Source organism: Halictus rubicundus, unplaced genomic scaffold (assembly GCF_050948215.1).
Source record: "Halictus rubicundus isolate RS-2024b unplaced genomic scaffold, iyHalRubi1_principal scaffold0347, whole genome shotgun sequence".
Lineage (NCBI taxonomy): Eukaryota > Metazoa > Arthropoda > Insecta > Hymenoptera > Halictidae > Halictus > Halictus rubicundus.
The window spans coordinates 14,078-28,154 of NW_027488888.1; positions in this window are offsets into that span (position 1 = coordinate 14,078).

The following is a 14,077-nucleotide window of genomic DNA, read 5'->3' on the forward strand; positions in this document are numbered from 1 at the left end:
GGATATAATAGGATTGAGGAAAGGATAGGATAGAGGATAGGATAGGATAGAGGATAGGATAGGATAGAGGATATAATAGGATTGAGGAAAGGATAGGATAGAGGATAGGATAGGATAGAGGATAGGATAGGATAGAGGATAGGATAGGATAAGGTAGAGGATAGTATAGGATAGAGGATAGGATAGGATAGAGGATCGGATAGAGGATAGGATAGGATAGAGGATCGGATAGAGGATAGGATAGGATAGAGGATAGGATAGGATAGAGGATAGAGTAGGATAGATGATAGGATAGGATAAAGGATAGGATTGGATAGAGGATCGTATAGAGGATAGGATAAGATAGAGGAAAGGATAGGATAGATGATAGTATAGGATAGAGGATAGGATAGAATAGAGGATAGGATAGGATAAAGGATAGGATAGGATAGAGGATAGGATAGGATAGGATAGAGGATAGGATAGGATAGGATAGAGGATAGGATAGGATAGAGGATATAATAGGATTGAGGATAGGATAGGATAGAGGATAGGATAGGATAGAGGATAGGATAGGATAGAGGATAGGATAGGATAGAGGATAGGATAGGATAGAGGATAGGATAGGATAGAGGATAGGATAGGATAGAGGATAGGATAGGATAGAGGATAGGATAGGATAGAGGATAGGATAGGATAGAGGATAGGATAGAGGATAGGATAGGATAGAGGATGGGATAGGATAGAGGATAGGATAGGTAATTGGAAAGGATAGAGTATAGGATAAGGTAGAGGATAGGATAGGATAGAGGATATAATAGGATAGGATAGAGGATAGGATAGGATAGGATAGAGGATAGGATAGGATGGAGGATAGGATAGGATAGAGGATAGGATAGGATAAGGTAGAGGATAGTATCGGATAGAGGATAGGATAGGATAGAGGATATAATAGGATAGAGGATAGGATAGAGGATAGGATAGAATAGAGGATATAATAGGATAGAGGATAGGATAGAGGATAGGATAGGATAGAGGATAGGATAGGATAGAGGATAGAGTAGGATATAGGATAGGATAGGATAAAGGATAGGATTGGATAGAGGATCGGATAGAGGATAGGATAGGATAGAGGATATAATAGGATTGAGGAAAGGATAGGATAGAGGATAGGATAGGATAGAGGATATAATAGGATTGAGGAAAGGATAGGATAGAGGATAGGATAGGATAGAGGATAGGATAGGATAGAGGATAGGATAGGATAAGGTAGAGGATAGTATAGGATAGAGGATAGGATAGGATAGAGGATAGGATAGGATAAAGGATAGGATAGGATAGAGGATAGGATAGGATAGAGGATAGGATAGGATAGAGGATAGGATAGGATAGAGGATAGGATAGGATAGAGGATAGGATAGGATAGAGGATAGGATAGGATAGAGGATAGGATAGAGGATAGGATAGAGAATAGGATAGAGGATAGGATAGGATAGAGGATAGGATAGGATAGAGGATGGGATAGGTAATTGGAAAGGATAGAGTATAGGATAAGGTAGAGGATAGGATAGGATAGAGGATATAATAGGATAGAGGATAGGATAGAGGATAGGATAGGATAGAGGATAGGATATGATAGAGGATAGGATAGGATAGAGGATGGGATAGGTAATTGGAAAGGATAGAGTATAGGATAAGGTAGAGGATAGGATAGGATAGAGGATATAATAGGATAGAGGATAGGATAGAGGATAGGATAGGATAGAGGATAGGATATGATAGAGGATAGGATAGGATAGAGGATCGGATAGAGGATAGGATAGGATAGAGGATAGGATAGGATAGAGGATATAATAGGATTGAGGAAAGGATAGGATACAGGATAGGATAGGATAGAGGATAGGATAGGATAGAGGATAGGATAGGATAGAGGATAGGATAGGATAGAGGATAGGATAGGATAGAGGATAGGATAGGATAAGGTAGAGGATAGTATAGGATAGAGGATAGGATAGGATAGAGGATAGGATAGGATAGAGGATAGGATAGGATAGAGGATAGTATAGGATAGAGGATAGGATAGGATAGAGGATCGGATAGAGGATAGGATAGGATAGAGGATCGGACAGAGGATAGGATAGGATAGAGGATAGGATAGGATAGAGGATAGAGTAGGATATAGGATAGGATAGGATAAAGGATAGGATTGGATAGAGGATCGGATAGAGGATAGGATAGGATAGAGGATAGGATAGGATAGATGATAGTATAGGATAGAGGATAGGATAGAATAGAGGATAGGATAGGATAAAGGATAGGATAGGATAGAGGATAGGATAGGATAGGATAGAGGATAGGATAGGATAGGATAGAGGATAGGATAGGATAGAGGATATAATAGGATTGAGGATAGGATAGGATAGAGGATAGGATAGGATAGAGGATAGGATAGGATAGAGGATAGGATAGGATAGAGGAAAGGATAGGATAGAGGATAGGATAGGATAGAGGATAGGATAGGATAGAGGATAGGATAGGATAGAGGATAGAATAGGATAGAGGATAGGATAGGATAAGGTAGAGGATAGTATAGGATAGAGGATAGGATAGGATAGAGGATATAATAGGATAGAGGATAGGATAGAGGATAGGATAGAATAGAGGATATAATAGGATAGAGGATAGGATAGAGGATAGGATAGGATAGAGGATAGGATAGGATAGAGGATAGGATATGATAGAGGATAGGATAGGATAGAGGATCGGATAGAGGATAGGATAGGATAGAGGATCGGATAGAGGATAGGATAGGATAGAGGATAGGATAGGATAGAGGATAGAGTAGGATAGAGGATAGGATAGGATAAAGGATAGGATTGGATAGAGGATCGGATAGAGGATAGGATAGGATAGAGGATAGGATAGGATAGAGGATAGTATAGGATAGAGGATAGGATAGAATAGAGGATAGGATAGGATAAAGGATAGGATAGGATAGAGGATAGGATAGGATAGGATAGAGGATAGGATAGGATAGGATAGAGGATAGGATAGGATAGAGGATAGGATAGGATAGAGGATAGGATAGAGGATAGGATAGGATAGAGGATAGGATAGGATAGAGGATAGGATAGAGGATAGGATAGAATAGAGGATATAATAGGATAGAGGATAGGATAGAGGATAGGATAGGATAGAGGATAGGATAGGATAGAGGATAGGATATGATAGAGGATAGGATAGGATAGAATATAGGATAGGATAGAGGATAGGATAGGATAAAGGATAGGATAGGATAGAGGATAGGATAGGATAGAGGATAGGATAGGATAGAGGATAGGATAGGATAGAGGATAGGATAGGATAGGATAGAGGATATAATAGGATTCAGGAAAGGATAGGATAGAGGATAGGATAGGATAGAGGATATAATAGGATTGAGGGAAGGATAGGATAGAGGATAGGATAGGATAGAGGATATAATAGGATTGAGGAAAGGATAGGATAGAGGATAGGATAGGATAGAGGATAGGATAGGATAGAGGATAGGATAGGATAGAGGATAGGATAGGATAAGGTAGAGGATAGGATAGGATAGAGGATAGGATAGGATAGAGGATAGGATAGGATAAAGGATAGGATAGGATAGAGGATAGGATAGGATAGAGGATAGGATAGGATAGAGGATAGGATAGGATAGAGGATAGGATAGGATAGGATAGAGGATATAATAGGATTCAGGAAAGGATAGGATAGAGGATAGGATAGGATAGAGGATATAATAGGATTGAGGGAAGGATAGGATAGAGGATAGGATAGGATAGAGGATATAATAGGATTGAGGAAAGGATAGGATAGAGGATAGGATAGGATAGAGGATAGGATAGGATAGAGGATAGGATAGGATAGAGGATAGGATAGGATAAGGTAGAGGATAGGATAGGATAGAGGATAGGATAGGATAGAGGATAGGATAGGATAAAGGATAGGATAGGATAGAGGATAGGATAGGATAGAGGATAGGATAGGATAGAGGATAGGATAGGATAGAGGATAGGATAGGATAGAGGATAGGATAGGATAGAGGATAGGATAGGATAGAGGATAGGATAGGATAGAGGATAGGTTAGGATAGAGGATAGGATAGAGGATAGGATAGGATAGAGGATGGGATAGGTAATGGAAAGGATAGAGTATAGGATAAGGTAGAGGATAGGATAGGATAGAGGATCGGATAGAGGATAGGATAGGATAGAGGATAGGATAGGATAGAGGATAGAGTAGGATAGGATAGAGGATAGGATAGGATAGGATAGAGGATAGGATAGGATAGGATAGAGGATATAATAGGATTGAGGAAAGGATAGGATAGAGGATAGGATAGGATAGAGGATAGGATAGGATAGAGGATATAATAGGATTGAGGAAAGGATAGGATAGAGGATAGGATAGGATAGAGGATAGGATAGGATAGAGGATAGGATAGGATAGAGGATAGGATAGGATAAGGTAGAGGATAGTATAGGATAGAGGATAGGATAGGATAGAGGATCGGATAGAGGATAGGATAGGATAGAGGATCGGATAGAGGATAGGATAGGATAGAGGATAGGATAGGATAGAGGATAGAGTAGGATAGATGATAGGATAGGATAAAGGATAGGATTGGATAGAGGATCGAATAGAGGATAGGATAAGATAGAGGAAAGGATAGGATAGATGATAGTATAGGATAGAGGATAGGATAGAATAGAGGATAGGATAGGATAAAGGATAGGATAGGATAGAGGATAGGATAGGATAGGATAGAGGATAGGATAGGATAAAGGATAGGATAGGATAGAGGATAGGATAGGATAGGATAGAGGATAGGATAGGATAGGATAGAGGATAGGATAGGATAGAGGATATAATAGGATTGAGGATAGGATAGGATAGAGGATAGGATAGGATAGAGGATAGGATAGGATAGAGGATAGGATAGGATAGAGGATAGGATAGGATAGAGGATAGGATAGGATAGAGGATAGGATAGGATAGAGGATAGGATAGGATAGAGGATAGGATAGGATAGAGGATAGGATAGGATAGAGGATAGGATAGGATAGAGGATAGGATAGGATAGAGGATAGGATAGAGGATAGGATAGGATAGAGGATGGGATAGGATAGAGGATAGGATAGGTAATTGGAAAGGATAGAGTATAGGATAAGGTAGAGGATAGGATAGGATAGAGGATATAATAGGATAGGATAGAGGATAGGATAGGATAGGATAGAGGATAGGATAGGATGGAGGATAGGATAGGATAGAGGATAGGATAGGATAAGGTAGAGGATAGTATCGGATAGAGGATAGGATAGGATAGAGGATATAATAGGATAGAGGATAGGATAGAGGATAGGATAGAATAGAGGATATAATAGGATAGAGGATAGGATAGAGGATAGGATAGGATAGAGGATAGGATAGGATAGAGGATAGAGTAGGATAGAGGATAGGATAGGATAAAGGATAGGATTGGATAGAGGATCGGATAGAGGATAGGATAGGATAGAGGATATAATAGGATTGAGGAAAGGATAGGATAGAGGATAGGATAGGATAGAGGATATAATAGGATTGAGGAAAGGATAGGATAGAGGATAGGATAGGATAGAGGATAGGATAGGATAGAGGATAGGATAGGATAAGGTAGAGGATAGTATAGGATAGAGGATAGGATAGGATAGAGGATAGGATAGGATAAAGGATAGGATAGGATAGAGGATAGGATAGGATAGAGGATAGGATAGGATAGAGGATAGGATAGGATAGAGGATAGGATAGGATAGAGGATAGGATAGGATAGAGGATAGGATAGGATAGAGGATAGGATAGAGGATAGGATAGAGAATAGGATAGAGGATAGGATAGGATAGAGGATAGGATAGGATAGAGGATGGGATAGGTAATTGGAAAGGATAGAGTATAGGATAAGGTAGAGGATAGGATAGGATAGAGGATATAATAGGATAGAGGATAGGATAGAGGATAGGATAGGATAGAGGATAGGATATGATAGAGGATAGGATAGGATAGAGGATGGGATAGGTAATTGGAAAGGATAGAGTATAGGATAAGGTAGAGGATAGGATAGGATAGAGGATATAATAGGATAGAGGATAGGATAGAGGATAGGATAGGATAGAGGATAGGATATGATAGAGGATAGGATAGGATAGAGGATCGGATAGAGGATAGGATAGGATAGAGGATAGGATAGGATAGAGGATAGAGTAGGATAGGATAGATGATAGGATAGGATAGGATAGAGGATAGGATAGGATAGGATAGAGGATAGGATAGGATAGAGGATATAATAGGATTGAGGAAAGGATAGGATACAGGATAGGATAGGATAGAGGATAGGATAGGATAGAGGATAGGATAGGATAGAGGATAGGATAGGATAGAGGATAGGATAGGATAAGGTAGAGGATAGTATAGGATAGAGGATAGGATAGGATAGAGGATAGGATAGGATAGAGGATAGGATAGGATAGAGGATAGTATAGGATAGAGGATAGGATAGGATAGAGGATCGGATAGAGGATAGGATAGGATAGAGGATCGGATAGAGGATAGGATAGGATAGAGGATAGGATAGGATAGAGGATAGAGTAGGATAGGATAGGATAGGATAAAGGATAGGATTGGATAGAGGATCGGATAGAGGATAGGATAGGATAGAGGATAGGATAGGATAGATGATAGTATAGGATAGAGGATAGGATAGAATAGAGGATAGGATAGGATAAAGGATAGGATAGGATAGAGGATAGGATAGGATAGGATAGAGGATAGGATAGGATAGGATAGAGGATAGGATAGGATAGAGGATATAATAGGATTGAGGATAGGATAGGATAGAGGATAGGATAGGATAGAGGATAGGATAGGATAGAGGATAGGATAGGATAGAGGAAAGGATAGGATAGAGGATAGGATAGGATAGAGGATAGGATAGGATAGAGGATAGGATAGGATAGAGGATAGAATAGGATAGAGGATAGGATAGGATAAGGTAGAGGATAGTATAGGATAGAGGATAGGATAGGATAGAGGATATAATAGGATAGAGGATAGGATAGAGGATAGGATAGAATAGAGGATATAATAGGATAGAGGATAGGATAGAGGATAGGATAGGATAGAGGATAGGATAGGTAGAGGATAGGATATGATAGAGGATAGGATAGGATAGAGGATCGGATAGAGGATAGGATAGGATAGAGGATCGGATAGAGGATAGGATAGGATAGAGGATAGGATAGGATAGGATAGAGATAGGTAGGATAGAGGATAGGATAGGATAAATGATAGGATTGGATAGAGGATCGGATAGAGGATAGGATAGGATAGAGGATAGGATAGGATAGAGGATAGTATAGGATAGAGGATAGGATAGAATAGAGGATAGGATAGGATAAAGGATAGGATAGGATAGAGGATAGGATAGGATAGGATAAAGGATAGGATAGGATAGGATAGAGGATAGGATAGGATAGAGGATAGGATAGGATAGAGGATAGGATAGAGGATAGGATAGGATAGAGGATAGGATAGGATAGAGGATAGGATAGGATAGATGATATTATAGGATAGATGATATTATAGGATAGAGTATACGATATTAAAGAGGATAGGATAGGGTAGAGGATAGGATAGAGGATAGGATAGAGGATAGGATAGGATAGAGGATAGGATAGAGGATAGGATAGAGGATAGGATAAGATAGAGGATAGGATAGAGGATAGGATAGAGGATAGGATAGGATAGAGGATCGGATAGAGGATAGGATAGGATAGAGGAAAGGATAGGATAGAGGATAGGATACGTAATTGGATAGGATAGAGTATAGGATAAGGTAGAGGATAGGATAGGATAGAGGATATAATAGGATAGAGGATAGGATAGGATAGAGGATAGGATAGGATAGAGGATAGGATATGATAGAGGATAGGATAGGATAGAGGATCGGATAGAGGATAGGATAGGATAGAGGATAGGATAGGATAGAGGATAGAGTAGGATAGAGGATAGGATAGGATAAAGGATAGGATTGGATAGAAGATAGGATAGGATAGGATAGAGGATAGGATAGGATAGAGGATATAATAGGATTGAGGAAAGGATAGGATAGAGGATAGGATAGGATACAGGATAGGATAGAGGATAGGATAGAGGATAGGATAAAATAGAGGATAGGATAGAGGATAGGATAGGATAGAGGATAGGATAGGAAAGAGGATAGGATAGGATAGAGGATAGGATAGGATAGAGGATAGGATAGGATAGGGGATAGGATAGGATAGAGGATAGGATGGGATAGAGGATAGGATAGAGGATAGGATAGGATAGAGGATAGGATAGAGGATAGGATAGGATAGAGGATAGGATAGGATAGGGGATAGGATAGGATAGAGGATGGGATAGAGGATAGGATAGAGGATAGGATAGGATAGAGGATAGGATAGAGGATAGGATAGAGGATAGGATAAAATAGAGGATAGGATAGAGGATAGGATAGGATAGAGGATAGGATAGGAAAGAGGATAGGATAGGATAGAGGATAGGATAGGATAGAGGATAGGATAGGATAGAGGATAGGATAGAGGATAGGATAGGATAGAGGATAGGATAGGATAGAGGATAGGATAGGATAGAGGATAGGATAGGATAGAGGATAGGATAGGTAATTGGATAGGATAGAGTATAGGATAAGGTAGAGGATAGGATAGGATAGAGGATATAATAGGATAGAGGATAGGATAGAGGATAGGATAGGATAGAGGATAGGATAGGATAGAGGATAGGATAGGATAGAGGATAGGATATGATAGAGGATAGGATAGGATAGAGGATAGGATAGAGGATAGAGTAGGATAGAGGATAGGATAGGATAAAGGATAGGATTGGATAGAGGATCGGATAGAGGATAGGATAGGATAGTGGATAGGATAGAGGATAGGATAGAGGATAGGATAGGATAGGATAGGATAGAGGATAGGAAAGGATAGGATAGAGGATAGGATAGGATAGGATAGAGGATAGGATAGGATAGAGGATATAATAGGATTGAGGAAAGGATAGGATAGAGGATAGGATAGGATAGAGGATTGGATAGGATAGAGGATAGGATAGGATAAGGTAGAGGATAGTATAGGATAGAGGATAGGATAGGATAGAGGATAGGATAGGATAAAGGATAGGATAGGATACAGGATAGGATAGGATAGAGGATAGGATAGGATAAGGTAGAGGATAGTATAGGATAGAGGATAGGATAGGATAGAGGATAGGATAGGATAAAGGATAGGATAGGATAGAGGATAGGATAGGATAGAGGATAGGATAGGATAGAGGATAGGATAGAGGATAGGATAGGATAGAGGATAGGATAGGATAGAGGATAGGATAGGATAGAGGATAGGATAGAGGATATAATAGGATTGAGGAAAGGATAGGATAGAGGATAGGATAGGATAGGATAGAGGATAGGATAGGATAGAGGATATAATAGGATTGAGGAAAGGATAGGATAGAGGATAGGATAGGATAGAGGATAGGATAGGATAGAGGATAGGATAGGATAAGGTAGAGGATAGTATAGGATAGAGGATAGGATAGGATAGAGGATAGGATAGGATAAAGGATAGGATAGGATAGAGGATAGGATAGGATAGAGGATAGGATAGGGTAGAGGATAGGATAGGATAGAGGATAGGATAGGATAGAGGATAGGATAGGATAGAGGATAGGATAGGATAGAGGATAGGATATGATAGAGGATAGGATAGGATAGAGGATCGGATAGAGGATAGGATAGGATAGAGGATAGGATAGAGGATAGGATAGGATAGGATAGGATAGAGGATAGGATAGGATAGGATAGAGGATAGGATAGGATAGGATAGAGGATAGGATAGGATAGGATAGGGATAGGATAGGATAGAGGGATATAATAGGATAGAGGGATAGGATAGGATAGAGGATAGGATAGGATAGAGGATAGGATAGGATAGAGGATAGGATAGGATAGAGGATAGGATAGAGGATAGGATAGGATAGAGGATAGGATAGGATAGAGGATAGGATAGAGGATAGGATAGGATAGAAGGATAGAGATAGGATAGAGGATAGGATAGGATAGAGGATGGATAGGTAATTGGAAAGGATAGAGTATAGGATAAGGTAGAGGATAGGATAGGATAGAGGGATATAATAGGATAGAGGATAGGATAGAGGATAGGATAGGATAGAGGATAGGATAGGATAGAGGATAGGATAGAGAGATAGGATAGGATAGAGGATAGGATAGGATAGAGGATAGGATAGGGTAGAGGATAGGATAGGATAGAGGATAGGATAGGATAGAGGATAGGATAGGATAGAGGATAGGATAGGATAGAGGATAGGATATGATAGAGGATAGGATAGGATAGAGGATCGGATAGAGGATAGGATAGGATAGAGGATAGGATAGAGGATAGGATAGGATAGGATAGACGGATAGGCATAGGATAGGATAGAGGATAGGATAGGATAGGATAGAGGATAGGATAGGATAGGATAGAGGATAGGATAGGATAGAGGATATAATAGGATTGAGGAAAGGATAGGATAGAGGATAGGATAGGATAGGATAGAGGATAGGATAGGATAGAGGATAATAGGATTGAGGAAAGGATAGGATAGAGGATAGGATAGGATAGAGGATAGGATAGGATAGAGGATAGGATAGGATAGGTAGAGGATAGTATAGGATAGAGGATAGGATAGGATAGAGGATAGGATAGGATAAAGGATAGGATAGATAGAGGATAGGATAGGATAGAGGATAGGATAGGATAGAGGATAGGATAGGATAGAGGATAGGATAGAGGATAGGATAGAGGATAGGATAGGATAGAGGATAGGATAGGATAGAGGATGGGATAGGTATTGGAAAGGATAGAGTATAGGATAGGTAGAGGATAGGATAGGATAGGATATAATAGGATAGAGTATAGGATAGAGGATAGGATAGAGGATAGGATAGGATAGGATAGGATAGGATAGGATAGAGGATAGGATAGGATAGAGGATAGGATAGGATAGGATAGGATAGGATAGGACAGATAGGATAGAGGATAGGATAGGATAGAGGATAGGATAGGATAGAGGATAGGATAGGATACAGGATAGGATAGGATAGAGGATAGGATAGGATAGAGGATAGGATATGATAGAGGATAGGATAGAATAGAGGATCTGATAGAGGATAGGATAGGATAGAGATAGGATAGAGGATAGGATAGGATAGGATAGAGGATAGGATAGGATAGAGGATATAATAGGATTGAGGAAAGGATAGGATAGAGTAGGATAGGATAGGATAGAGGATAGGATAGGATAGGATATAATAGGATTGAGGAAAGGATAGGATAGAGGATAGGATAGGATAGAGGATAGGATAGGATAGAGGATAGGATAGGATAAGGTAGGATAGTAGGAAGAGGATAGGATAGAGGATAGGATAGGAATAGATAGGATAGAGGATTAGGATAGGATAGAGGATAGGATAGATAGAGGATAGGATAGGATAGAGGATAGGATAGGATAGGATAGGATAGAGGATAGGATAGAGGATAGGATAGGATAGAGGATAGGATAGGATAGAGGATGGGGATAGGTAATTGGAAAGGATAGAGTATAGGATAAGGTAGAGGATAGGATAGGATAGAGGATATAATAGGATAGAGGATAGGATAGAGGATAGGATAGGATAGAGGATAGGATAGGATAGAGGATAGGATAGGATAGAGGATAGGATAGGATAGAGGATAGGATAGGATAGAGGATAGGATAGGATAGAGGATAGGATAGGATAGAGGATAGGATAGGGATAGAGGATCGGATAGAGGATAGGATAGGATAGAGGATCATATAGAGGATAGGATAGGATAGAGGATAGGATAGGATAGAGGATAGAGATAGGATAGGATAGGATAGAGGATAGGATAGGATAGGATAGAGGGATAGATAGGATAGAGGATATAATAGGATTGAAGAAAGGATAGGATAGAGGATAGGATAGGATAGAGGATAGGATAGGATAGAGGATATAATAGGATTGAGGAAAGGATAGGATAGAGGATAGGATAGGATAGAGGATAGGATAGGAAAGAGAGATAGGATAGGATAGAGGATAGGATGGGATAGAGGATAGGATAGAGGATAGGATAGAGGATAGGATAGGATAGAGGATAGAGGATAGAGGATAGAGGATAGGCTAGGTAATTGGATAGGATAGGATAAGGATAGGATTGGATAGAGGATAGGATAGGATAGGATAGAGGATAGGATAGGATAGGATAGGATAGAGGATGGATAGGATAGAGGATAGGATAGGATAGAGGATAGGATAGGATAGAGGATATGATAGGATAGAGGATACGATATTATAAGGATAGGATAGGATAGAGGATAGGATAGGATAGAGGATAGGATAGATTAGAGAATAGGATAGGATAGAGGGTAGGAGGGGATAGAGGATAGCATAGAGAAGAGGATAGGATAGAGGATGGGATAGGATAGAGGATAACATAGGGGATTGGATAGGATAGAGGATAGGAGACGATAGGGGATGGATAGGATAGAGGATAGGATAGGATAGAGGATAGGATAGGGGATTGGATAGGTTAGAGGATAGGATAGGATAGAGGATAGGATAGGATAGGGGATTGGATAGGATAGAGGATAGGATAGGGGATTGGATAGGTTAGAGAATAGGATATGATAGAGGATAGGATCGGATAGAGGATAGGATGGGGATTGATACGATAGAGGATAGGATAGGATAGAGGATAGGATAGGATAGAGGATAGGATAGGATAGAGGATAGGATAGGAGAGAGGATAGGATAGGATAGAGGATAGGATAGGATAGAGGATAGGATAGGATAGAGGATAGGATAGAATACAGGATAGGATAGGATAGAGGATAGATATGATAGAGGATACGATATATAGAGGATACGATATATAAAGGATAGGATAGGATAGAGGATAGGATAGGATAGAGGATAGGATAGATTAGAGAATAGGATAGGATTAGAGGGTAGGATGGGATAGAGGATAGCATAGAGAAGAGGATAGGATAGAGGATGGGATAGGATAGAGGATAACATAGGGGATTGGATAGGATAGAGGATAGGAGACGATAGAGGATGGATAGGATAGAGGATAGGATAGGATAGAGGATAGGTTAGGGGATTGATAGGTTAGAGGATAGGATAGGATAGAGGATAGGATCAGATAGAGGATAGACGATATTATAGAGGCTAGGATAGGATAGAGGATAGGGGATTGGATAGGATAGAGGATAGGATAGGATAGAGGATAGGATAGGATAGGGGATAGGATAGGATAGAGGATAGGATAGGATAGAGGATAGGATAGGATAGAAGATAGGATAGGATAGAGGATATAATAGGATTGAGGAAAGGATAGGATAGAGGATAGGATAGGATAGAGGATAGGATAGGAAAGAGGATAGGATAGGATAGAGGATAGGATAGGATAGAGGATAGGATAGGATAGGGGATAGGATAGGATACAGGATAGGATAGGATAGAGATAGGATGGATAGAGGATAGGATAGAGGATAGGATAGGATAGAGGATAGGATAGATAGAGGATAGGATAGAGGATAGGATAGAGGATAGGATAGAGGATAGGATAGGATAGAGGATAGGATAGGTACTTGATAGGATAGAGTATAGGATAAGGTAGAGGATAGGATAGGATAGAGGATATAATAGGATAGGGATAGTATAGGATAGAGGATAGGATAAAGGATAGGATAGAGGATAGGATAGGATAGGATAGAGGATAGGATAGGATAGAGGATAGGATAGAGGATAGGATAGAGGATACGGATAGAGGATAGGATAGAGGATAGGATAGGATAGAGGATCGGATAGAGGATAGCGAAAGGATAGAGGAAACGGATAGGATAGAGGATAGGATAGAGGATGGGATAGGATAGAGGATAGGATAGAGGATAGGATAGG